Genomic DNA, 27,405 nt, shown 5'->3' with positions numbered 1-27,405 from the left:
ACGAAATCTGACAAGTGATGAAGGAAGTGACAGGTCACTTTACCTACTGTCAGAAACACAGAGTGTTCTTTGCTTGAGCAAGGAGAGAAATTGTTTTCAAGCCTACCACAATGCAATATAAAAAGGTTGTGAACAGCAAAATCAGTAAATTGATTGTTTTCAAGGCTTCCACACAGCCAGTTCCTTTGGAGGATTTCTCTTTACTGCATGATGGTAGTAGCTATTTTTATGTTTAGAAAAAAAATTGGGGGGGATTTGCTGTATCGAGTTTTTGTTTATTCAGAAGGAAGAAAACACAATCTTTGAACACTGTGATCTGATGTATCAGATATGATACAAATTGAAACTCATATATGCAAAAGGATATTTGGGGGTAGGGGGTGAGGGGGGTTGTTGTTGTTCAACTTTAGTCAATGAGATCAAACTCCTTTCAGCACATTTTGTTTTGGAGAGTATTTACACATATTGTGGTGAAGGACAATATGTTTATTCAAGCAATATGAAATTTGGTGCTTAAAGTTCAATTAAACCAGTGTTTTTCAACCTTTTCTGAGTCACGCCACGTTTTTACATTGGAAAAAAATCTTGCCAATCGCACCACAAACCAATAATGTTCCAAAATGACTTTCTCTATAGTATATTCAATTATAATATGATTTCTCAATATTTATGCGTATTTAGCTTACTTTCAGCACCTTGGCCAAGGTCAAGCTGCTTATGCTACACTGTTGCCGCACTGAACTTTACTTCTTGAGTGAAAAATGGAAGCGACCTGACTGGATGTACACTCACTATAAATAAACTTGTGAATTTCACAATTGGAATGTAATCTCTAAACTAATTATTAAAATATTTTTTAAAATTCTCAATGACAGCAAGAAAACAAAAATGCACACAAAAATACCGTATTGGCCCGAATATAAGACGGCCCTAATTATAAGACAACCCCCTCTTTTTCAAGACTCAAGTTTGAAAAAAGACTTTTTGAACACCAAATTAATTTTTATACAGAAAATAATTACAGTACATCCGAAACAAATGATTATAACAATATATTTGAGAGAAAAAGCATGATATTTTGCCTCATTCAAATCTTAATATCTGAACATTTCAATATGTAAACTAAAGTGCAATCACATTCGTAAATGAATGGCTTCTGGTTTTTGAAACGCAAATAAACCAATCTATTGTGATAAAACAACAAAATTGCCATAACTGCATTAACCATCAAAGTGAAGTCTAACTGTAACTGTAGTCTTGAAAAAAATCTGAGTAAAGAATAACATTGCAATAAAATAATGCAAACTGGTTAAACTTGAGAGTAGCTGAGATCTATCATGACAGAACATCGCTTCAATGATATCTGGCGCCATCTAGCGTCGTGAATGGGTATAATGTCTAGACCGCGAATATAAGACGACCCCCTCTTTTTCAGTCTTATTTCAATGAAAAAAAAACACTGTCTTATATTCGGGCCAATACGGTAATAAGTTTTGCATCATGTAAAAATTCAATTAATTTTAGCGGGACAACAGTTCTGCTAATTGGCGAAACAAAAAATTGCGGAGAAACTTGACAGGTGTTACACTGAAACCCTTTTCATATACACATCCAGGGAAATTCCCGTGTAAGGTGACGCAGAGTTTACTCACGTCATTGCTTTCACGCATGTAGAGATGTCACGACAATGAAGTGGGTTGGACACTTTCACAGACTTGTCCCGTGTTGCCCCCCTGGCGCTCTCTATGAGTGGAGGGCTGCTGGCGCTATTTTATAACCCGGACATTAAGTCATTTTTGGTCGGCATCGGCTGTCACAATGTTGGCCAAATCGTGTTTTGTTACAGAGTGAGCGTTCCCGACGTTGTAACTTCAGCCAATTTTAGCTCATCAAGACTGTATTTAAGCCCAGGCCATCCAAGAGAAGGGTGTAGAGATATTACTTGCTGGGCACCATTCGACATCTCTGCTGCCCTTGTTTTGAAATCCCCTATGTTGTGCTGGTATTTGAGTGTACTGTATTTGTTTTGTTGTCTTATTGGCTCTCTGCCTACCGTTTAGGTTAGTATTATTGATCCCCGCCGACCTACTGTCACGGACCCGTTGTGTTATTCCCCCTTTTCTGTGACTGCTTGTATTTTTGTTTTTATTTAATAAACACTTGAGCGCATACAGTACCTCCGTTGTTTTCTGCTTTGAAGTACAACCTTGTTTCCGCAGTAGCGGACCCCAACATTGGCAACAAAATACACCACACATTTCCAAAGATGGACGATGGACTCTCTTTCTCGGCTCTACTGTCACGGACCCATTTTGTTATTCCGCGATCGCGTGTATTTTTTGTTTGTATTTAATAAACTCTTGAACCCATCCCTCCGTTGTTTTCTGCTCTGAAGTACAACCTTGTTTCTGCAGTAGCGGACCCTAACATCGGCAACAAAATACACAAATTTCCAAAGATGGACGATGGCCTCGCTTAATCGGCTCTACAATCCTGTAGCAATTTAATTTTGTTATGTTTTCAGTTGAATTTAGCTATTTCCAGCTTGCTATCCGGGAAAGTTCCGGACATTATACTAAGACGCGACCCGTGAAATGTCCGCATAATCTCCGTGTCAGTCGACCTGGGAAATAGTTTTCACACATAAGGGCTACCCGTTTAAATCCCACAATTTTCACGTTATTTTGGTGTGTGTGAAAGGGGCTTTAGTGTCCTTCAAAATACTGCCAGGGGCCACCCTAATAATGTGATGAATTGAAAAAAAAAAAAGTCATATTGGATAATTTCTCTCAGCACAACGGACGATCTCTCACAGCACACAAAAACCTGAATTAAACTGTTTGAATTGGGGTTTAGAGAAGACATGTCAATTTGACCCAGAGGACAAAGTGTGTATACAGAAAATGAGGGCAACAGGAGGGTTAATCAATTTTAAAAAGACAAAAAGATTTTGTTTTACTGTGCTTAAAAACAAGTGTAGCTAGGGTTTAATGATGAAGTGAATCTGGAATAGGTACTGTAATTTCTATTTCTCCTTTATGCATGTAGTGGAAAAAGGTTAAGAAATACACACATTGAACACACATTGAAGCTTTGCCCTCTGGGGTTCCACTGTAATTGTCTTTAATTTTGATCATTGTGTTAGATTTTAGGGGTTTTTTTGGGGCACTCTCTTTGAGGTTTGAGTGGGGAGTTGTGTGTGTACGGGGTGGGCGGGTGTTGATCCCACCCTTGCAAATGTCATCTTGCTACATTGCATCTATCAAAACAAGTCAAAACGCTGAGCATAAACAAACCTTGACAAGGTCCTTGATGGAACCAGTAAAGCTGCATGTGTCTCCGGTAACCTGGTGGGCAGTGTAGGCTCTCTGACTTTAAGAGAACTTCACACAAGCTTTTCTATGCGCCGCAGCCAAACAACATCAGTGCTACCTTGATGTGCACCAACAACCACCACAAATCCTCAATTTCTTGCCCGATTTGCACAAATGATCGTGGTTTCAATAAGGGCATCACTGTGACAAAACATTAAATGAAAGAGCTGAAATGAAAATGGATTTACAAAAAATAAAGAAAAAAAAAGATGCTTTCCTTCTTAATAGAAAACAATCAACTGTTACGTCTGCAATGGAAGACAGTTTAAAATATACTCTGCGCGTGGATGTAACCTTGGAGTGAATGATGAGATGGTATTCTGTAAGTGAGCAAGGCTGTGTTCCACTTTAGCTTAGGTGATTGTGCTTGTGTCAGTTTTTACCATTCCTGTAAGTGTTTTAACAAGGCCACATTATTTCCCTATTTGTGTCATTGTGACACTTTGCTGTGGATGTCATAGGAGAAACACTCATGTTATGTAACAGAAAAAAATGCATTTCTTTCAAAACTAGATAGATGGAAACCTTTGTGTGTGTGCTAATGAAAGGTTCTATTGTGAAGCAGTTTTGAGATGTATTGAGAAAAAAATGTTTTTCCTGTGTGTCCTCCACCAGCCAGCCACATTTCCATATAAAGAGATGGCAACTTATTGATAGTCATTACAGTTCCACTTTCATCGCGTTTTGGCACCAGAATGAATTTGTCTCTTTGAGGTATGGATATGTGAAGGTAAGCAGCCTGCCTGCCGAAAGGCACGAAGACAAAAAAACCCTGAAAACAAGATGGCTTTTCCATGTGTAGCTTGGTTACGAGCAAGAATATTTCAAGTCAAGCCATGCACTGTGGCCACATTGATGCATACAACATGAAAGTATCCTGATTACCATGGCTTTTTTTAAGAGTGAAAAGGAAGAAGAGGAGGTATAAGAGCCACCAGGCTGTTTCTAGCTACTGTAGAAATCAAAGCCTGACAAATGTACAGCCTACACCAAAACAGAAAGCAACTACTGCTTTTTCTCCCACCATTGTTACTTCAGGGATCTCAGTGTATGAAATAATCAATTACATAATCCTTAGCAGGTTTATCATTCTAAACTAATGTGTATCATATAAAGCAGTTTGGATTAAAAATGGGAGTTTGTAGATGGCACTCCGTTAGGGATTCATAAGGATGGACGGTGAAATTCAATGAATCCCAAGCACCCCACTGGTGGAATACGACAAAAACAGGGACTGCACAGTAAGAGGGTGGAGTTTCATATCTTGCGATAGATGATGAAATTACATTTCTGAAAAATAAATTTCGCTCTGGGGTTCATAAAAACTCCAAACCAAAAAAATTAGGTGACTGCCAGCAACTGTGATGTATAAGGGCCCTATTGGAGATAAGTAATACAAAAGAGATGTATACGTGGTAAAACTACACACCCATCCATTTTCTATGCCACTTAATATACTTTGTAAGTTCTCAGGTGTGCTAGAGCCTATCCCAGCTAAATTCAGCAAGGAGGCAGGTTACACCCAGTCCAAAGTGTGGGATGTTGATTAATGTGGGACAGCACATCTACAACAAATCTAGACAGGTTTAGTAATGCATTTTTTTCTCAGTTATGTTCGCCTTATGACACTAACCTCTTGCTCACCATGTCCAGTTATAGGAGGTACTCGAAAAAAAATGAATGTTTCCACCAATCCCTTTTCGATACTGCCTACACTGTTCAGGATTAGTTTTATTTTATTTTATTTATTTATTTTGTATAGTTATTTTTAGCTTACAAAACTGTTTGATTTAAGCAGCAACATGAAAGCAGAGTTTAGGGGAGATGGCAAAAGGTTTGTCATTTCTTGAAATCTTAATCTGCTTATTACCACCTAAAAATATAGCCAGAATTAAGGGGCTTTGACTCAACAAGACATGGAAAAACTTATGCATGCATTCATTTTCAGCAGATTGGACTATTGCAACGGTATATTTACAGGTCTTGATAAAAAAAATCAGTCAGGAAGCTGCAGCAAGTACAGAATGCTGCAGCTAGAGTCCTCACAAATACAAGGAAACTGGAACACATTACACTGGTTTTGAAATCATTACACTGGCTTCCAGTGAGTCAAAGGATAGACTATAAATACTACTGCTCGTCTACCACACACTTAAAAGCCTTGGACCAAAATACATGCTTGATTCATTAGATTCCTATGAAACATCTAGACCCCTGAGGTCGTCTGGAACCGGTCTCCTGTATGTTCCAAGAACAAGAACCAAGCAGGGTGAAGCAGTATTTAGTTATTATGCTCCTTACCTCTGGAACAAGTTACCTGAAGGTCTGAAGTATGTTCAAACTGTTAGCTCCTTTAAATCAGGGCTAAAAGCGCTCTTGATTAGCACAGCATATCCATAACTATTATATTTAAATCTATTTGCTTTCTATTCCTCCTGTGCTTTATCTCCATTGCTGATTTCAATTATTATTGGTAGTAGTAGTATTTTTATTTTTAATTTGTATTTATTAATATTATTATTATTATTATTATCATAATATTTTTTTTAATTATATTCGTGATTAAATGTGATTTTTATGTATAATTTTATTTCCTGTTTCGATTGTCTTTGTTTTTACGTTCTATCGATTTAATGTGATTTTTATGATCTTCATGTGATGTAAAGCACTTTAAATTGCCTTGTGTTGAATTGTGCTGTATTAATAAATTTGCCTTGCCTTGCCTTCGTTCCAACCATCGACAGCTCACTGGTATTCAAATCAGTTACACTTCAGACTATTTAAAAATGTACTCACAGGTATAAAGCAACTGTGAGCATGAACATTGACATTTAGTGCTGTTTACTGTTTGAATAGTCATTGTAAAAGGATACGCTTAGAGTAGTTGTCTGTTTTTCTATCAACTGTAAATGACAAAACATAACATGAAGAAAGACCCACATGAAAGTACTTCTCACAAAAATTGCTAAGAATTATTTGAAAGGACAGAGCGCAAAAAAGTCTCCCCAATGTTTCACTGTACTAAAAGAAATGATTTGGCCTCACTGTTCCAACACTTTTGGAGTGCATTTCTGATAAAGGCAGGATAGCAACAATGGAAAACAATGATGAATCACATAACATGTTGTTCAAATAATAGTTAAGTAGAATGTATGTGTATTGTGGTGGCTGAGAGAAGAAGAATGAATCACATAGAGCGCACAAAGCGGAGGAGTGGTTAAATATTTATAGAGGCTGCGCGGTGGAAAGAGGTGACGTGGAGCGTGCGGCAGGCGGAGGCGGGCGTGGGGAGCAGGAGTGCGATGAGCGAGGCGAGTAATGAGCACAGGGGGAGACACCCCCTTCTTGGCAACACAGCTGGAGGCACGCAGCTACAAGTGTGCAGTGATGGAGGAGCAAACAAAAAGTGTACGGAATGCATTGAAATAGATTTTGACTACAAAAATCTTACTTTGAGTTTGAATTAATGAAAAAATCTATATTATGTTTCAATATTCGTTATTCATTTTCCGTGCCACTTGTCCTCATTGGGATTGAGCAGCTCTTAAGAGACTTGTAGCCAGTCAATTGCTGGTCACATATACTAGTAGAAAAGTCAACAGTCACATTTATTCACACACCTATGGACAACTGTGTCCACACTAGGATGGATAAGTGCTAAAATGTGTAATTATTTGAATCAAATTTAATCACAGCAGACTGTAATATTGGCAAAATATTTTGCATCGTTGTACAAATGTGTCGTATCATCATCGCACTGGTGATTTACAACCCTAGTGACATGTCAGCAGATGTGTTTTTTTTTTTTTTTTCCAAATGCCGTTGTACGACACTTGCTCACTTCCACCTGTCTATATCCATGTAAAATGACTGTATTATTTTTTTTCTATCTTTTGAATAATTATATTCATCCATTTTAGGGCACTGATCATGATTTATTTCACACAAGCATCAAGAAAACAATGTTTTATGGAAAGCCATGTTGACAGCAGTGTAATAAATGTGCAAAAGCCTCCATTTTTTGCACATGTGAAGTCCGTACAAATGGCTTGGATAAAGGCACCTGACCATTTTAACTCATTGGCTGCCATTCTAGTGTTTCCAATGACAGGCAATGAGTTAAAAAACACCTAATGATAAAAGCTATGCTTAAATATACTAGTACTGTTTAACCTTAACCGTCCTAGACATTGCCTAATGCCAGACATGATTTCAGGTCAATTCTAGCCCGACAGATACAGTGTATCACAAAAGTGAGTACACCCCTCGCATTTCTGCAGATATTTAAGTGTATCTTTTCATTTGACAACACTGACAAAATGACACTTTGACACAATGAAAAGTAGTCTGTGTGCAGCTTATATAATAGAGTTATAGAGCCTTCTCCATTGCTGCCCCTTCCCTTTGGAACTCACTCCCTAAACCCAGCCGTACCTGTTCAGACCTTCCCAAATTAAAAAAACTGTTAAAAACTCACCTTTTTAAACTAGTTTTTAACTTTTGTTAAAAGTTAGTTTAAAAAAGTGAGTTGAGCTAATTGTTTGTTCTGTTCATGTTGTTTGCTGTTTTTTTTCCAACTGTAAAGCGTCTTTGAGCATTGGTAAAAGTGCTCTACAAATAAAATGTATTATTATATGATTATTATTATTAATTTATTTCCCCCTCAAAATAACTCAAAATATAGCCATTAATAGCTAAACCCCGGCAACAAAAGTGAGTATACCCCTTAGAAACTACGTGCATCCCAAAATGTCAAATAGAGTACTGCTTGTCATTTACCCTCCAAAATGTTATGTGACTCGTTACAGGAGTGCTGTCAGCATTGTTGCAGAGATTGAAGAGGTAGGGGGTCAGCCTGTTAATGCTCAGACCATACGCTGGACTCTACATCAAACTGGTGTGCATGGCCATAAGCCACAGGAGGACGCCTTTTCTGAAGACGGTACACAAGAAAGCCTGCAACAGTTTGCTGAAGACATGTCAACAAAGCACATGGATAACTGGAACCATGTCCTATGGTCTGATGAGACGGGAGTGTGTATCGTCTTCAGAAGAGGCTTCCTCCTGGGGTGACAGCCATGCACGCCAGTTTGATGTAGAGTGCGGCGTATGGTCTGAGCACTAACAGGCTGACCCCCCACCTCTTCAATATCTGCAGCAATGCTGACAGCAGTCCTGTTACGAGTCACATGACATTTTGGAGGGAAAATGACAAGCACTACTCAATTTGGTCATTCAGGGATGTACGAACATTCTAAGGGGGGTAATCACTTTTGTTGCCAGGGGTTTAGATATCAATGGCTATATTTTGAGTTATTTTGAGAGGACAATAAATTAACTCTATTATATAAGCTGCACACAGACAACTTTTTATTGTGTCAAAGTGTCATTTTGTCAGTGTTGTCCCATGAAAAGATATGCTTCAATATCTGCAGAAATGCAAGAGGTGTACTCACTTTTGTTATACACTGTATTTGGTAGAGCTTTGTTGAAATGAAAATAAAAATGGAAACTCTGTGGAATGCATAAGGCTTCAATAAACCTAAGATTGATTGCTTTGGAAATGCTAAACAAGAAGGCCCTGGCTGGATTCAAATCAGCATAATCAGAGTTGTAGTTTCTAAGATTGGGAAATTATTATGTTTGTTGTTTCAGTGGGGCTTTTTTTTGGCTATCATGTGAATAGCTCCTTTCATTTGTGACAAAATTTGGAGTTGTTCTATTCAATTCATTGCACGGTTCAAGAGTAAATCCTGAGGTCTGCCAGCATCAGTGATAATTCTTACGAGTGGTACTAATTCACTTTGTGTGAAAAATACGAACCTGCCTCACTCTATTGACAGAGTTTATTAGTTTAGTCTGGCTTTCCCACATATTGGATGTCTAACCTTGAGAGAACACAACACACCCAAGTATGGAACAGGATCAGCATCTCACATCACAGCTGTTATTTACTCTACAACACAATAGACGAACAAGAGTAAAAAAACTGATCAGATGTTTCTCAATATGGAGCTGGAGATAATAGAGGAGCTCATCGGTTCATCACGAGACACAATGAGCCGTGCTTGCAGTTATCCGTTTGATTGTAACACTTTTGTCATTAAAGGGTTCCACGGATAGAAAGACTTGTAGTTCTTGAAAGATAAACGTTATTATCAGTTAAAATAATTTGATATTGAAACCCCCTTCGATGTTTTCGTTAGAGATGATGCCAATCGATCGGGTCCGATCACGTCATTTTCAAAGTATCGGAATCGGCAAAAAAATATCGGCCATGCCTTTTTTAAATATATATATATATATATATATATATATATATATATATTTTTTTTTTTTTTTTTTAATTAAATCGTTTTCTAATTGTATTTAACGTTACAGACATAACATGTTACACTCATCCAGAGTCTTTAGTTTAGGCTTAAGGGTGGGTTATCAAATTTATCCCGATAACGGCGGTAATTAATTTTTTTTAAATGTATCAAATATTAAGTATTAAAATATTTAATGCAATTAATGCATGCGCTGCACGACCCACTCATGCATTGTCGCGCTCAATCTTTAATGGCGCCATTTTACCTTTATAGAGAGATAAAAGGCAGTGTAAAATGAGTAGAGTGAATTTTGGCAGCCTTTGGAGCCTATTTTTAATTGGCTAAAGCCTTACAATCCCTCTCCCTACGAATAGAAATATCATGGGAAGCAATGTGGGGAAGCAAGGTAGCAATTGATCTTTTTCGTAACACCTTATGTTATTTCCCAACGCAGAGAAGATATATCAATTGGTAGCACTACGCACAGTCATGGTTCCATTTCCCATCATGCATTTGGGCATGGCTACAGTTTCATTTACTGAAAGCTCACCAAATACACTACATGGCAATATTTAGTCACAATACACAAAGTCACAAGTCTTTCTATCCGTGGATCCCTCTCACAGAAAGAATGTTAATAATGTAAATGCCATCTTGAGGATTTATTGTCATAATAAACAAATACAGTACTTATGTACTGTGTGTTGAATGTATATATTATATAATATGAGTTTTATTCATTTTTTTCTTAATGCATTAATGTCTTTGATCGGGAAATATTATCGGGAATGATTGGAATTGAATCGGGAGCAAAAAAAAAAAGCAATCGGATCAGGAAATATTGGGATCGGCAGATACTCAAACTAAAACAATCAGGATCGGATCGGGAGCAAAAAAACATGATCGGAACAAACCTAGTTTTCGTTTTCATACAAATTGTAAAATTAGTTTAACTAGTAGGTCACCATTTTTGTTGAGTTCGTAGGACAGCGACGTCACATGGTTAAGCTGCCAAGCTTCCAGAGTATGACTCTAGTGACACAAACATGTCGTCTATTCAACCCTTTCAATTTGAACCCGAGAGGAACATTAATGAGCATGACAGCAGTGTCGATATTTCACAAAACGAGCAACAACAGCAAAATGAACAGGAATGACGGTATGAAACAAGACGACAGTAGGGAAAAAAAACTGTTCTGCCAAAATGTGATACACCGACGAAACATTCTACAAAAGGCGAATTTCACACCCAAAGTTCTACTGTGCGCTTTCAGCTTGTTTTATTTAGATGCATATAGACCTAACATACTAAAGATGCCTTAAGAAAATACTTAAACATAGTAATATCAGATAAGGGTGGTTTAAATATGCTATGTGACTAATGTGGTCAACAGATCTGCTTTAAAGCTACCACAACACAAGTAATAAGACTGAATAAAAACACAGAAAGTAAGTACTCGCCACTTTTAACCAATGAGAACATGTGTTGGACGTCTCGCCGCATATAATTCTAATAACATATTTTTAGTAATAAGAGAACAATTGTGGCTTATTAAAGCCTACAAGTCTTTAAGTCTGAGGTTCTTTTTAAATATGAAACAAAGATATTACTACGTCGTTATTAAGTTTGCCAAATTATATGCTTTAAACCAAAATGGCTTCAGGCATGGTTCCTTGAGACTTTCTCAGATGTCCTGGAAGAAAAGCAGTGTCAACAAATTCTGCGACATCAGGGGCTCAAGTTTTCTAACATTTAAAGGCACATACTGTATGTTGCTGGAAAAAAGTAGGCCCCCATCACCAGGAGTATAAAAAACTAACTATACCAAGAGGGCTTCAGGTTGAGAATATTGTCCATCTCATCACAGACTTAAGAAGAGCCTGTCATGTCCTTGGTTGTGAGTCTGACTGTATTAAAAGTTCCCCCTTGTGGCTGAAAGGGGCAGACCAGAAGGAGCAGCAGGATAAAATTAATTAAAGCCTTGATTTATTTTTGCACAAACTGCTTCATTCTTCAATTTCATTTAATTACAATATTAAAAAAAGATGATTTCAGAACTTTGTGTTTTGCTCTAAGACCATGGTCACGGAAATAAAGTAAAAGTGTTGGAAATTGCACATTTTCATCTACTATGGGTGTGGGTGGGTCTCCAAAGTCCCCTCCGCCACACACCAATGTGTAGGGGTTCATGCTTCACAAGGTTTCTCATAGTGAAGTTTATGATCCTTAACTTTGAAACCTCTTTAATGCTTTAATGGTTATATAAACTCAGAATAACTAGCTTGCCTTGTTTAGATCGCAGATAATTACAGGAGTGATTTTTCTCATTAGAGGCCAAATCATTTGAAGTGTTTGGCCCCTACAAGCCCACTGACTGCCTCACGGTACACAAGAGAGACGATATCGAGCGGCATGCACTGGATTGGACGTAAACACTGTATTAGTGTGATTGGTTGGTTGGAGCTGAAACGTGCTTGAGGCTGGGGGGGTGAGGGATCAAAGAGAGTATTGGGACAGTGTCTGCTTGGGCAACACGAACCCATCTCCGTGGGGAAGAATTGGAATTAAATTAGTATGGCTAGCATCATTATTTCACTGTCTTTTTCACATTTGTCATTCAATTTCCTTCCCTAACTTCCTTGCTCTTCCTCGTCTCTCCCTATCACTCACGACAGCAGCTCCAGCTAACTCGACTCAGAATAGAAGAGGGAGGAGGAACGGGATAGAGTGGAATTTAATTAGTGCGGCGTTAGACTCCCTCTCTATCTCTGGTTTACTATTCATCTTCGCCTCATCTGATGGTCACTCCAATCTCACACATCCCGTCGCCCACCTTCTCTCATCTTGCCTCCTGCTCTGGCCTTCCCTCCCTGCCGGCTCGCTCGCTCACATAAATCCTTAGAGAGGGATTGGGCGCCAAAAAGAAGAAAATAGAAAAGGCAGGAAGGGAGAAATGGCGAGCGATACCCGTTAAAGGCTCTCGACGTCCACTGGTACAGTGTATTAAAAATAAGAAAGGAAAGATAAAAGAGGCTGGGAGAAGTGAGAGGTGGACTTGTAAAGAGGAATGGTGGGAGGAAGCGGTCCACTGTATAAATAACCAATTGGGATGGCAGAAAGTAGTGAAGAACCACACAAAGAACAACAAAAGGGCAAGAGAGGTTATTTTCTCCCTGTGGTCTACATGATCCAAAAGTGATTCAATGCAACAAAGTGCCTGCATAAGAGCAGATGGAAACATTTTTGTCTCTTGCACCTGCTCAATCCGCGATTCCATATTAAATCATCCAATAATTGGTCGGAAGAATAATATTCTTAATTAAATCCTAAACATTTAAGTGTTCATTTATGCTAGTGGCCTATATTCATAGGCAGAACAAAGGTGGTGGTTGGCATGAAATGTTTCCAATATAGAATGTGTGCCTGGCCGATACTGTTTGAGAAACAGTGCTGTAGAGGATAGCGGGCCTTCCTACTGCAGAGACCTTTTGATTACTATTTTTTCAGGGAAGTGGTCAGGTCAGCAGAAAAACAAAAAAGATTATTTTTCAGCAATACTGACAATTTAATTTTAGATGGCTGCTGTCTAAATAACACACAACATAGTGACAACAGCACCTAAACACTCACAATACAATCACATAGTTTATGAAAGAAGCGAACACACCGGCAATCATGGAAAAAGCCGAGGCTAATGCTGATTCTGCTTAGTAATGATAATAACACTAGGTTGTAATCCGGACAAAATTGTGTATTACTCGTATAACAGGTTTTTACATCTGATATAATGTATATTTTCATTCTATTTTCACGGCCAAAACATGGCTTTCTTGATAGCTTGTCTGCTATTTTTGTGCAGAGTGTTAAAGCAGTGACCAAGTTTAGGGAGCCCGTGACTCAAGGGCTTTGGGAATCCAATTGATATAAAACCCAATATCATTCTTAGCTTTTTGTACGACCCACTAAAGTGAACTAAGGTGTCAAGAAAAATGCCATACAAGAGATCATAAGTCAGCCGGGAGCTGTGGTAGTTGCTTCACAGTCAAAAGGTTTCAAGCTTGAATCTCGGCTGTGTGGACTTTGCATGTTCTTATTCTTTGGTGAATAGGGGATTCCGAATCAATTTTTCTCTCTGATATGATTGAAATACAGTGCAGGCCATTGCTTGTAAATGTGCTCAGCAATTTCAATTCTCAGTCATTTACGGTAGAGATATTGGGTGCCAGTCATGGCTGCCAATAGTGAATATGATCACATCCAGTATTTATTTGCAAATCCTCCCCACACAGATATCAGCCATTTTTTAGGATATGATATTGAACACTTGATGGATTTTTTTTTTCAGTATTAATATCGATCATTTGGGGATTTTTTTTTCTCCGATAAAACACTAGAATACCTAACTGTTGATAATTATGTATAATAGTTCCCCCACAGTTCTGAGATCAAGGGTTCAATCCCAGGCTCCGACCTTCTTGTATGGAGTTTGCATGTTCTGCGTGGGTTTTCTCCAGATACTCCGGATTCCTCCTACATCCCAAAAACATGCATTGAAGACTGATTGAACACTTCATATTGTCCCTAGGTATGAGTGTGTGTATGTGAATGTTTGTTCATCCCTTGTGCCCTGCTATTGGATGGCAATAGGGGTGTGACAAAATATCGAAATGACGATATTTCGTGATCAGAGGTTGCGCTAGACTTTTTCGTTGTCTGTCATTTTGACTGACAGGGTGATAAAAATCCGGTCATAATCTATTTTTACCCGTCACTTAAATTTTTTAAATGATGATAATGACATTGTGGTGACCCTTTGTTTGGCATAATTCACCTTCCGTACTTGTGTGTCCATTTGGCCGAGTGCGTTACCGGCTACGACACAGTCACGTGACAGAGACACTTAAGAGCCGCGCGCGTTCCGGCTTGAATAGAGAGTTCACAGAGAGCAGCAGAGCTACAGCGGCTGGACACAGCAATTCGAGCTAACAAGACTCTTAACATTGCATACCGCTTCAACATATTCAATAGTATTTAGTTTTCATTCATTTTAAATTAATATTCTGTCCGAACAAGCTTAACAGAGAATCCACACCGTGCCATCACACATCAAGCAGATGAATATGTAACCTTTTCTACCAGTGACAAAAACAGCTGACTGTGGCCCCAGTAGGTAGGCTACATTAAGGAACAATGAAATTAACAGTTCACCTGCTGTGGCCTGAACGGAGTCTTACACCTTCCTCCTGGTGCGCATGGACTTGAATTGTGCAGTCCCTGTTTTTTCACCTCTTTTATCAACACCATCGTCGTTTTGGGGCTTTTTGAAGAAACTTCGGACACTCAGTTGCCTTGACATTTTTCAGAGTAAGGCCAACGACGTCATGCATCAAGAGAGACAATAGCTAATTAATATGCTCAGTCGCCACCCTGTGGTCTGGGGTGTGAATTGCAACCTGTCAAAATGACAGATGGACTTCAGTTTTTTCCATCACCGTTTTAAAAAATCGGTCAACGACGGAAAATATTCGGTTAACGCGACCCTTGATCGTGATACTTTGTACCCCAAAAACTTATCCATATGCTCCTGCCAAGAATCGAGATATCGTTTTAAAAATGTGGCGATGTTAGAAAAGACAAAAAAAAGGGAACCAACAAGTTGCTACCAAAATCTTCCACCATAATAGTGTCTTGGTTAACTGTATGGCTGCCATTGAAGGCATTCGACGCCCAATCCATTTAGATTGGGAGGGTCGAACGAACGTTCAGTCATTCGAAACCAGAGCATTCACAGTCACTCTTTCTGATTTTCAGGCCATTTACAGTTCAATTTCTGTTCATTTTAGGGCATTTACAGGTCGCCTCCTGTTGAGTTTGAGTTACTGCCTATTCATTTGGGAGATTCCTTGGCCATTTCATGTTCTGTAACCAAAAATAAACAGGAAGTGACTCATAAAATGCCCCAAAATCAACAGGAAGTGACTGAAATTCAATAAGGTAATGATCTGAAATGCCCCAAAATGACCACGTTGTCTAGCATTGGCCGCCACTGATGGCCATAGACGTTTAATCCGTTTGAAGTGGGAGGGATGGCTGCGAAAGAATGACTGTTCATTCGCTGCCACCCTCACTGACTGTTCAAATGGATTTGATGTCTACTAGTTGTAAACTCATTCCAATTCACAACAGAAGCAGTTTTTTTTCTGTTTATTGGTTGTTTTGTAGAATAGTTTGGAATGGTTTCTATTAAGTAGGAATTAGGGCTGAACGATATTTGAAAAAACAGTAATTGCAATTTTTTTTTTTTTTTTTTTTGAGTGTTTACGATATATATTGCGATAATAAAACTAGGGGTGTGACTAATTGTAAACTCATTCCAATTCACAACAGAAGCTGTTTTTTCTGTTGATTGGTTGTTTTGTAGAATAGTTTGGAATGGTTTCCTGACCAATGTATCGATAATCGTTGTATTGCCATATCGTGAGATCATCGTTATCGTAAGCTTTGTATCGCAAATCATATCGTATCGTGAGGTACCAAAAGGTTCCCACTCCTAGATGGCAACCCATTTAGGGTGTATCCTGCCTACTGGCCATAGTTAGCTGGGATAAGCTCGAACACCCACATGACCCTAGTGAGGATAAGTGGCTTGGAAAATGAATGAATGAATGAATGACTGAAAGAATGAATGAATGATAGTAAAATTCCACAGGCACAAGTAAACTTTACTTGAAGGGCAAATGTTGGCTCAACCACATCTTACTGAGTCAAATATCGACATCACTGGAAGGTTGAGTATGCATTGCAGGCCTTATTCTAAGTGTGTGGTTTCTATTTTGTTCAAAACATTGCTGAAGTAGTTCTGCTTGTGACACAGACTTTTATCTGGCAGTCGTGGCCAATCGGCATCCAATCAACAAAGGCGGGCCTGCCAACAAAGTAGACACAAAACCAAACAGCCACAGGGACACTGGAGAGATCGCCGCTGAATTTGACAGAAATGAGATTAGAGCACAAGCTGCACCTTTAAGTCATTGACAGCAGGGGGCTTAGACAAAGCCCAAGGATCACAAGGGGGAGATAGCAGGGCTTGACCGCCTTTGATTAACATGCTGCATGAAGAAAGATAAGATGGCATACTGGAGTGCTTCACAACCAATCGCTCTTCACATCTTTCTTTTTTTAAGTGAATTGCCTGCGAGAAACCAAATACAATTTTGTCATGTTTGCTTTACGGGTTTTGCGTCCATGTATACTCGCTATTGAGGATGAAGGCAGGAAAGGTAAACACGAGAATGCAAGATTGAGCGTTCCAAAATCCCCCCAGAGAGAGAATTCCACTTCTATCCATGCTGGTGTTTCGCAAGGGGGATGAAAGCAATCTTCCAATGGCATCTGCTGCCGAGAAGCGTTTGAACCCAATCATCAGCCATCAGACCCAAATGGACCACAGGAGGGTTGCTTCGGCAAAAGGGGCCTATGCCAGTCACGCCGAGCCATCACACATGCACACGCCAATCACAATAGCCTAGAAATGGTGGGGGGGTAATGAAAAGCGCTCAAGTTGAACACCAGTTGCGCCTCTGGAGGGATGGCAAACAAACAATGGCGTAAAATCACTCGTAAGGCCGCTTGTGGTTTTAGCCAAATCCGACCGGGAACAGCCGGCGCTCAGCAACAGGCTGCTCATCTGTTCCGCTGCCAGAAACTCAGATGTTTGTCCCCTCATCAATGCAGCAACACTCCTCGGTTATAATCACACGACAGTCTAGCCACTCAGAATTTCCATATGGTCACGGAACTCGGACTTCGAATTGCAGCAGTCAATGACTCCCTCAAATACAATCATACAAATCTTACCAAAGAAATGCTCACGAGCATCTCAATGTCATATTGGCTACATGCATCATGAAGCAATACAATTTATATTCAACACCGGTTAATAATTGATGTCTGTGATTTCTGGCCCTCCAAATGAAATTGACTTGATCTGTTGATCTGGGTAGTGCACATTCCACAAAGAATGTGAAAATGTGTGAAAATGCGCTATCACTTTCTGCTGGAAAAATAAGACATCATTAGCAATAGGGACAACATAGCTTTAAAATTCCAAAGGGTTTGGACCCAGCCCTGCCAGCTGTAGACACCAGGGGGCCAAATTTATAATGCTATTATGAAAATTTAAGGTCAAATAATAGTGTTAATATACTATAATTTTTTAAAATGTTTTTTTGTCCGAATATGTTCTGGCCATCATAAATATTGTATTATATCTATATATACGGTATATTTTAATATTTATGATGGCTACGGCACTTATTTGGACACAGAGGATATCGTAAAAAATAATTGGATCATTTCACTACGCACAGACAAATAAGCATGTAAAATTCTAAAATTCTTAATACACAAGATCGCAGTGATTCACTTCCCTCATTTTGTTAATTTAATTAATCTCTCTGTGGCTGCCAAATGTCTGTCATGTTTCCACAAAAGTCACTAATTCAAATTAAATGACATGCCAAAATTAATTCTTTAAAAGACTGTTGCTTGTACAGAAACTGGCAACAAAAATAGGGGGAAAAAAGGGAAAATAAATCATATACAGATACATATAAGTAGTTTTTGCGTACAAAGTAACTTTAAAAAAGCCTGTTTGATATGTAGATTGCTCAGAAAAATTAAAGGGAACACTAACATAACATGTTGCAGATCTGTACGAATGAAGACAACCCTCTATAGGTCAGATACTGTAAGCCTGACTGCTACTAGGTATCGGAATGAAATCCTTTGTCCCATTGTCATAAGCTACGCTTGTGCAGTGTAGTGTTAAGTCAGTCGTGAACAATTCTTTCTTTTCAAATGAATTGTTTGGAGGAACGACCCACAACTAATCAGCTTCTGCACTGATTAGTTCTTAAGAAAGTTGTAACTTGCGTGGGAGGGCTTTGAGCAAGCGGCAGCGTCTGACATCACGAACAACCAATCAGACGCCATCCACATCTGAGACGGGAGCAGAAACAGAATTAGAGCATCAGTCACTCACTTCCACATGTGGCCTATATATAAATAAATAAATACATATATATATATATTAGGGCTGTCAAAATTATCGCGTTAACGGGCGTTAATTTTTTAAATTAATCACGTTAAAATATTTGACGCAATTAACGCACTAGGCCCGCTCAGACAGATTTAAATGTCAGTACAGTGAAAGGCCAACTTGTTAATTGTGTTTTATGGAGTTTTTCCGCCCTCTGCTGGCGCTTGGGTGTGACTTGCATATGTTATGTGGCTTAATGTCGCCCTCTGCTGGCGAATCAGTGCAGCTGATTATTTGGGTTTCGGCGCGTTTTTCTGACGTGATTACTGGTATATGTCGACGCAAACTCACACTAATAGACAGTGCTATTCAGACCAGCTAACGTCCGCATCCAGTATTCAGCGGCAGTTCTCATAGCCCCATCACACTGTTTGTGTCTAATACATGCATCGCTTGTGAGTTATATTCCTCCTTTGTTTATATTCATGAGCATTAGATAGTTATTGATGATGTGTATTTGAATTTGTTCACATATATGGTGAAATGCAGTTACATTGTTAGATGCTTGTGAGCTAATTGGCTAGTGCTACTGCTCAAATGGACACGTGTGTGTACATTTTATGTTATTTTGTGATTTATGCAAGTTATTGACACATTGCCTTGTTATTTTCAGTTTTACAAAAATACAAGAAACGTGCTCCTGTCAAAAAGAGATGACTTCAGTAAAGCCCATGCAACTTTGCCACACCGTCTGATTTCTTTTTGAAACTTATGTTCGCTATCTGTCAATTTGTGTACTCACACACATTGAGGACAGAATAGGGCTACTAGTTTATTTTTTGATTGAAAATTTTACTAATTTTATTAAAACGAAAACATTAAGAGGCGTTTTAATATAACATTTCTATAACTTGTACTAATATTCATCTTTTAAGGACTACAAGTCTTTCTATCCATGGATCACTTTAACAGAATGTTAATAATGTTAATGACATCTTGTTGATTTATTGTTATAATAAACAAATACAGTCCTTATGTACCGTATGTTGAATGTATATATCCATCTTGTCTTATCTTTCCAGTCCAACAATAATTTACAGAAAAATATGGCATATTTTATAGATGGTTTGAATTGCGATTAATTACGATTAATTAATTTTTAAGCTGTAATTAACTCGATTAAAATTTTTAATCGTTTGACAGCCCTAATATAAATATATATATATATATATATATATATATATATATATACATACACTCACCGGCCACTTTATTAGGTATACCATGCTAGTAATGGGTTGGACCCCCTTTTGCCTTCAGAACTGCCTCAATTCTTTGTGGCATAGATTCAACAAGGTGCTGGAAGCATTCCTCAGAGAGTTTGGTCCATATTGACATGATGGCATCACACAGATGGTGCAGATTTGTCGGCTGCACATCCATGATGCGAATCGCCCATTCCACCATATCCCAAAGATGCAGAGGCAGAGCCTCGTTAGACCTCGTTAGACCACGTCAGACCACGTCAGAAGAAGTTAGACCTCTCTGACAGCCAGAAATCTTGCTTGTTTGTAGGTGACCAAATACTTATTTTCCACTCTAATTTGGAAATAAATTCTTTAAAAATCAAACAATGTGATTTTCTGCTTTTTTCCCCACATTCTGTCTCTCATGGTTGAGGTTTACCCATATTGACAATTACAGGCCTCTCTAATCTTTTCAAGTAGGGGAACTTGCACAATTGGTGATTGACTAAGTACTTATTTGCCCCACTGTATGTGATCAAGATCATGCTAGAGAAAGTTTCAATTTCTTTACTAAAGATATGTTTTCGAGTGCTTACTGTGAATTTATACCTTGTTTGCTTTACCTGCAGTGACTCAGAGTTTGCAGAAGCTAATTTATGCAAAACAACAAGCAGCGATATTTCAGCTTAGGGATTGTGTTATGGGTCAGAAAAATTGTGGTTTTGAAATTATGATAATATACAGTGTGATGAGTATGAAGTGGGGGAAACAAAAAGTGGAAAAAGCTAAATAGGAGGAAATCAATCATCAACAGAAAAATATTAAGTAGGCCCGAAGCCGGAGACAGTAGAGACATAAACAGACGGAAGGTCACCATTGACTTGCAAAACAAGTGGAAGATAAGAAAAGGTGCCTGAGGAGGGATGTAGCCACGGAATTGCTACAAGTTGTTAAATCGATATGTGGTGTTACCTGCAATATTAGATGAGATTCATTGTTTTTGGATTATTGATCTCATATCTATGGGACTCTACTGCTGTATTGACATTAATATCACGAAGCTTATTAGTGTGTGTTTCCAATTGTGATTAAATAAAAGATTTCATGCCCATTAAATGTCATTCAACCCAGAATTGGGCAAACATTTCTGAAATTCAAATGGAATGGAAACTAAATGAAATCAAAAGTAGAGTGTTAAAATGTTTGTCTGTCTTACTTCCTTACCTCAATTTATTGGGAGTTGATCTGCTCATCCTGAAAATGTAGCCATGCACAAATCATCCCGGACTTTTACCCAACCGTTAAATACAAGCAGGGTTAATTTACACTACATAATATATGACACAAAATCAAGAACGATTTGACAGCCAGAAATTTCAGAAGAGCAAGCACTAGATGTGTAATTTGCAGTGTTGTCACAGATTACTTGAAAATTACTGATTACGCCTCAAAAAAGTAATCTAGTTACTTTACTGATTACTTTATTATCAAAGTAACTAAGTTACTTCAAAAGTTACTTTTTACCAATTGTTCTCCCTTATCCGCCTCAACATAAGAAGGACAACAGAAAAATGTCATCGCATGTAATTGACTTTCCGATAATTGAATTTTAAGGGCGAGATCAGATTTTTTTCACGTAAGCCACTACGGAGCCCTGAAACTAATAAATGACTGACAAACTGCATGGAATTTGCTGAAATCAACTCCACCGACTAATCAAACCCCGAAGATTAAGCCTTGAAGATTATGCCAAATGTAAGAAAATTCTGAATTTCGGGTTAATGGTTAGGGTTAACATTATATCAGTGCTAATGTAAAACAATGCAAATTGACTGCACAATATTCAACAACACACAAACGCGGATGCGCACGCACAAGCCGGACGTGCAGCAACTATACACTCAATCAGACTTAAAACATATCCCAAAAACGCTAAACGAACACGTCGCCTCACGGCATAAATGTGCAACAGAAATATGAGGTAAACAATGCTTGCAAAGCTATAAAAGAGCCACGCGTGTAGGGGGTCCAACCTATGGCTAACACCCTCCAGAATGAAGGAAAAATATTCACGTTCATTCATGGATGTACACAGATCAACATTCCCTCGCACATCTCAACACTCGGCTCCATTGTGCACCCGCACTGCCAACCTAGTCCACGCCTTTCTCAGTCCCACTTAGTGCATGTGACTCGAGACCAAAACAGGAAGTAGCTGTAAGCGGTTACTATGGAAACAAACACGTACCGGGAACTTTTCTAGCATTTTCTATTCAAAATTGTCTTTGTACATGACTGCAATATTCTTCATTCTACATACATTATGAGGCGATAACAAAACAGTTACGCACAAACACTAAATTAACTAACTTTAATCAGATTACTGGTTTGGAAAAATAAACGCATTAGATTACTCGTTACTGAAACTAAATTATCAGATTACAGTAATGCGTTTCTGACAACACTGGTCATATGTAATACAATTTCTGACAATTGGAGTATTTTGAAAGTGGCACATTAAAAACAAACCAGAACAAGTGTTTTTCATCCCCCTTCAAAAGCGGCAATGGAATGTATCGTTACAATGTAATGCGTTAGCATTTCTGCAGCCAAATCAATTGATGGCAGCGGAATTCTTTAATTTGCTTGGACCTACTGGTCTAATTGTAGTGGGCTTCAGTGATTTCCACCCAGTGTGCATTTAAACCGCAATTAATTGCCAGTCAATATAACCGTTCCTTCTCTTCTTTAAGATGATGAGGTTTTTTTCGTCTTCTGCAGAAAATAATCGTGAAGGATGAGGTGAACCCAGCGCTGACAATTTACTACCTTTGCAGAGCACCGCACTGGAGAGCAGCCAACGTCATAAACACGTCGCAGTCCTTTATCCCGAAAAGTTGCTCTGCCATCAGCGCTGAAAAGACGACAAACGGGGAATCGTTGGCAGCGGAGGATCATAATTCTTGGTAACAGTGTGAGTGGGATGCCAATGACGGGTTGCCATTGATCCAACTACTGTCCTTAAGTGATTAGGGACTTAAGAAAGGGATACAGTAAATGACGGGGGGCCGCATTGCTATTCCTCATCAGCTTCGCCCACATGGATCATTAATGCCAAATCGTTAAGAGCATAGCCTGGCCTTTGACCCACAATATAATCAGTGCAGTATGGAAATAATTCTTACAGAGCTAGGAAATGCTCACGGGGTTAATGATTATGCGTCCTCTGCTATGCTAATGTTAACGCAGAGCAGTATTTATTAACAGCTTCAGAAATCAGTGTGATGCCATGACTTTTGAACATTAAACCACACTTTCTAATAGTAACTGTCATGTGGTGGCTTGGTGGGTGTGGTGAAATAAAAGTGACAAAAAATGTTTGTCAATTCAAGAGGAATTTAGAAACTGATTTTAATGATTGTGTGCATTCATGTGGCAGTCTCACATATTGAAACAACCAACTATGCATGTGCCGGTATGAAATTCTGACGGTATAATAATCTTAAGCCAAAATATCACGGTTTTATGGTCTCACGGTATTGCTAATACAGCTCTAAAATGTGTTACTTTGAAAACCTTTTTTTTCCCATTGAACAGGATTTTCTAACACAAGTACTGTATAATGTTCAGTTAAAATAAACAAAACTAATAAGAAATAACTAAAATATTCTAAATAAAATTAAAATAAATGCGGTCCTTTAGGCGAGACTAAACCCATAGCCACAGCTCAACATTATTACCATCAGAACAAAAATAATTGAAATTATTTTCAATAAAAAGCACGTATGTATAACTCGTATCATGTTTACATGATACGAGTTATACACACGTGCTTTTTATAGACTCTTTCTCAACAAGATAGTTACTAGAGAAAAAAAATGTTTTACTACCGCTAGACCGACCGAACACGCTGGAGTCAACTCTCGTAGCTGGTTGGAAACGTTCATGACAGTGTTTACTAACCTTTTATTTTCTATAAATGCGAAATCATACTGGAGGTATTGCCTCCTCGGCAGCCACCTTCCGCAAACATGTTTTACATGTCAGTTGGCCATCCTCCTCTAAGTCACGGCCGAATGTACCTTTTCTGTAGGCGAAGTATTCCCATACCAGCAATTTCGTTTTCTTCGATGGGGGAAAAAGTTCAGGAGTTCCCCTCCTCTAGCCAATGTGTAGCACAGCTGACTCACTGACACTGAGCAACAACTGGTGGGGGAGGGTTGAGTCTTGCAGCTACAAGTGAAGGATTTCTCTCTGCATGTTTGGGACATTAAAAAAAGCTAATACTGTAGGGACGGTTTGACAGAAGATTTTTGTGGTTTTGAAACCGTGATGTTTCATCCTACGGTAGGCCTATACCTTGAAATCGGTAATCGGCACGTGTCTACAAACAACTAATGGTAGATGACCAGTTAATTTGGAAAATACACTTTAAATATTCCTCCATTAGTTTACCCTTGTCCAATAATAGCTTTTGAAATGGCCTGACATGAGCATGACAGCCTCCAGAATTTTGTAATCACGAGGGCAGAATTTTACATTCTAACACATTCTAAATATTTTATTATCCCATAGGCATCGGCATGCCACCACTGAGGACCAATGCCAAGGAGAGCGACCGTATCCTTACAGGGAGACGCTCTAAGCAGACGGGCGCGTACTGACATATGGTGGCCATGTTCGAGAACACTTTCGACAACGGACAAGTGGAGAGAGAAATCTTAATTTGCCAACACAAGCTTTATAATCCTTTTCCCTTGCTTCATGTATCTTGTAATTAGTATAGTAAAGTTGTTATTGTAATTACTGTAATTATTATAAGTCAGTTTTTTTCATAGTTTGGCTGGAGGTACTCAGGAGCGACTTATGTGTGAAATTATTAACACATTATGATATCATTTCACATGTTATTTTGGTGTTTTGGAGTGACACTAATGGTTTGGTAAACTTGTTAGCATGTTCTTTATGCTATAGTTATCTGAATAACTCTTAACTCATTCACTCCCAGCCATTTTCACCAGTGCAAGGCCCTTCGCTCCCGGCCGTTTTTTCTGGATTTTGACTGATTTTGCAAGGCCCACAGAAAATTCTGTTCTATTGCTATATAAACTTGGAACCCACCAAAAGAAAGATTAGACTCTCTTCTTTCAGCAGAAAAAAAAGTCAGTTTGTATCTTTTTCCATTCTTTAGAAATCAGCATTAGAAAATAGCTTAGTTTGAGCAATTTTCCAATTTCTGATGAAAAAAACGGAGAAAATGAGCTTTTTGTAAACGCATACATTTCAAACATAACTTTGACTTTAGCAAAGCTATTTTTTGCATTAGTTACATTCCAAACATCTGAATAATGTTTTCCTTTTACAAAATACCATGAACAACCAGACAAATAGAGCTTTAGATAGCAAAGTAACAATTTATTCACACAAGACTACTGAGAGATGACGGTTTGTCGCCGAGATGACGCCATTGTCGCCACGTCAGCTGTGTAAACTTTTCCCTCATCGTTGTCTGTCTCACAAAGATGGATTATTTTTGCATTTATGCGGGGTCTGCTTGGCGAGCCGCTCCACCGGGGGGTTTCACTCGTTTTGCACGGTCGTCCAGCGCCTGGCGTCCCAGGCGTCCTCTCGTTGTTTTGTTCGGTCGGAGCGCCGCCTGGCTTCATGCCGCCAGCGCTCTGACCATGCTGATCGGCCGTTCACTGCTGTTGAATCGGGTTGCCTCGTCTTACAAAATGTGCTACTGCCCTCCAGTGGCCAATTTTATTACTTTAAAATGGGTTTGGAGTGTTGTTCTTTGTTCCTCAGATACAGCGGAAGCTATATATGCTTCTTATAAAAAAAAAAAAAATAATAATTTTAAAAAAAAATGAAAAAAAACGCAAAAGACGTATAAATACGTTTTTGGGACAGTGGAGCATTTAAAAATAGAACGTATTTATACGTTTCTGGGAGCAAATGAGTTAATAGCTATGGCCACGTTCGCGTTCTGCCTTTGGCAATGTGTGTTCAATTGTATTATTGACTTTTTTGTATTGAAATGCATGCTTTTAGTTTGTGGCGCTTTTCACGCCCACGTGGAGGCACACTCGCACTTCTTTACGCGAAGAAGAGCGCTCACACGCCAGAAGAAGATGGACAGCTACGCAGCGTCTCTGAGCGAATGGGCGAGAGAGAGACAGAGAGACACGGCTGCGAACCTAAGTTCATTGTTTATGTTTGTAAAATATCTCTACAGAGGCAACGCCTGTGTGTATCATCTTTTCTGTTGTTGTTGTGTGTTTTCCACCCGCAATCGGACACTTAGAGCTAGTTGTGTGGTTGTTTGAACGATGGGCTAATGCTAGCAAACGCATGCTAACCGTTTGTGTCATTGCTGTAATAGCACCTAATTATCATCTATTTACGTTGATGCGAACCTGTTTGGTATCGAGGACGAAATTGATTCAGCAAATTATACGGACGTCCAGCATCGTCATTTGGGAGTTAGGTCGCTGTATAGCCAGGACCGAGCCGTAGCGTCCTGTGTGAGGACAGTATATTCGCATTTCGTTGTTCACGCACTGTACCCTGTACACTTATTCAGCATGTTGTTCTCTATTGTATTTTTATATTAAATTGCCTTTCAAGATGACATATCAGTTCTATGCGTTGGAGTGTATCAAGTAAATTTCCCCCTAAAAATGCGACTTATAGTCCGGTGCGACTTAGATATGTTTTTTTTTTTTTTTTCTCTTCATTGGGCATTTTATGGTTGGTGCGACTTATACTCAGGTGTGACTTGTAGTCCGAAAAATACGGTACTTAGAACAAATATAAAGACTTCTGACTCTGTTACCACCTTCAAATCGCAGCTTAAAACATATTTTAGACAGGCTTACTCTACTCCATAATTCCGTTATCCTTAACTTGGCAATTTTAGGTTCTCAGGGGTTTTATTTGGATGTGTGTATTTAACTTTATTTCTACTCGTTTTAATCTTTGTACGGTGGTTATTTTATTATTAACCAAGTTTTTTTTTTTTTTTTTTTGTATTATAACATATTTTATTACATATTTTATTTACTGCCAACCCCACAAATGTCATTTATATAAATAAATAAAATCAACAAACGTACGGCATTCAAATTTTGTTTGTTGGTTAACTATTAGGCACCCATAAAAATAAAAAACACAGCATAACAAACTTCATTAACTATTTAGTTAGTTGACGGGATTTATTTTTCACAAATTACTCCCCACTAATCACCTTTGAGTGTAATCAATCAGGTACCCCAGACAACAGGTCTTTAAAGATCTATGTACGAACCCAGCAAATACTTTTCAGTGCACTGGCTGCTGACTGTCTTTTTGGTTGATTGTTTTGTAAGTTCAGCTAGTGTAAGAACCAATTACCGCTTTGGTCCAGATCTGAATGAGTTTATTTCAC

The 27,405-nt window shown here is 38.7% G+C and overlaps 1 protein-coding gene across 3 annotated transcripts in view; it reads right to left on the bottom strand.

The window, feature by feature from the left end:
• Positions 1-27,405, bottom strand: part of grid1a (glutamate receptor, ionotropic, delta 1a) — a 489,918-nt gene that overhangs the window by 365,411 nt on the left and 97,102 nt on the right. The gene's annotated exons all lie outside the window — the stretch shown is intronic.

The sequence above is a fragment of the Corythoichthys intestinalis genome, chromosome 10 (genome assembly GCF_030265065.1).
Source record: "Corythoichthys intestinalis isolate RoL2023-P3 chromosome 10, ASM3026506v1, whole genome shotgun sequence".
NCBI lineage: Eukaryota > Metazoa > Chordata > Actinopteri > Syngnathiformes > Syngnathidae > Corythoichthys > Corythoichthys intestinalis.
Note: the sequence above shows the minus strand (reverse complement) of the source record. Positions and strands in the feature narration are given on the sequence as shown.